Raw genomic sequence first — 1,795 nt, 5'->3', positions numbered from 1 at the left:
ATTTGGAAGAATTCCACAAACTTATATTTAGGCGTAAAGCCGATTTTCTTGTATATACACATTTAGCAATCGATTCTAAGTTGCTACAAGTCATATTTAATTCATATTTAAGTCAATTAACCTTCTTCATCTTACTGAAGTTGAAATAAAGCCATTTCGACAGTGCATTTGCGAGAATTCCACAATCTTATGTTTAGGAATAAATTCGATTTTCTTGTTCATACACATTCTGCAATCGATGTTGAGTTGCTCCAAATCATTAGCTTTACTTATTAAAGTTAATTTACCTTTTTCATCTTACTGAAGTTGACATAAAACTATAACGGCCGTGCATTTAGAAGAATTCCACAAGCTTATACTTAGTTAGTCGATTTTTTTGTCTATACACACACGATTCTGAGATGCCTGAAATCATTATTTTAACATTTATAAGTCATTTAACCATCTTAATCTTACTGAAGTTGACGTAAAGCCATAACGGCAGTGCATTTGGAAGAATTCCAATCTTATATTTAGGTATAAATCCGATTTTCTAGTATATACACATTTAGCAATCGATGTTGAGTTGCTTCAAATCATTAATTGAACATATTTAAGTGAATTAGCCTTCTTCATCTTACTGAAGTTGACATAAAACCATAATGGCGGTGCATTTGGAAGAATTCCACACGCTCATATTTAGGAATAAAATCGATTTTCTTGCATGTACACATTAAGCAATCGATATTGAGTTGCCTCAAATCATTAGCTTCACTTTTTAAGGTTAACTAACATTCTTCTTCTTACTGAAGTTGACACAAAGCCATAACGGCAGTGCATTTGGCAGAAATCCACATTCTTACATTTAGTTATAAAGTCAATTTTCTTGTATATACACATTTAGCAATCGATACTAAGATGCCTGAAATCATTATTTTAACATTTATAAGTCATTTAACCTTCTTAATCTTACTGAAGTTGACGTAAAGCCATTACGGCGGTGCATTTGGAAGAATTCCACAATCTTTCGTTTATGTATAAAGTCAATTTTCTTGTATATACACATTTAGCAATCGATGTTGAGTTGCTTTAAATCATTAACTTCACTTATTTAAGTCAGCATTCTTCATCTCACTGAATTTGATAAAAAGCCATAACGGCAGTGCATTTAGAAGAATTCCACACGCTCATATTTAGGAATAAAATCGATTTTCTTGCATGTACACATTAAGCAATCGATATTGAGTTGCCTCAAATCATTAGCTTCACTTTTTAAGGTTAACTAACATTCTTCGTCTTACTGAAGTTGACACAAAGCCATAACGGCAGTGCATTTGGAAGAAATCCACATTCTTACATTTAGTTATAAAGTCAATTTTCTTGTATATACACATTTAGCAATCGATACTGAGGTGTCTGAAATCATTACTTTTACATATACAAGTCAATTAACCTTCTTCTTCATACTGAAGTTGACACAAAGCCATAACGGCAGTGCGTTTGGAAGAATTCCACAAACTTATATTTAGACATAAAGTCGATTTTCTTGTATATACACATTTAGCAATCGATACTGAGGTGCCTGAAATCATTACTTTTACATATACAAGTCAATTAACCTTCTTCTTCATACTGAAGTTGACACAAATCCATAACGGCGGTGCATTTGGAAGAACTACACAACCTTATATTTAAATACAAAATCGATTTTCTTGTATATACATATTAAGCAATCGATACTGAGTTGCTATCATTAATTAAATCATTAATTGAACATATTTAAGTGAATTAACCTTCTTCATTATACCAAAGATGA

This window comes from Bactrocera tryoni, unplaced genomic scaffold (assembly GCF_016617805.1).
Source record: "Bactrocera tryoni isolate S06 unplaced genomic scaffold, CSIRO_BtryS06_freeze2 ctg7180000341432_QRY, whole genome shotgun sequence".
Lineage (NCBI taxonomy): Eukaryota > Metazoa > Arthropoda > Insecta > Diptera > Tephritidae > Bactrocera > Bactrocera tryoni.
The sequence above is the reverse complement of the archived record's forward strand: the minus strand, read 5'-3'. Positions refer to the sequence as shown.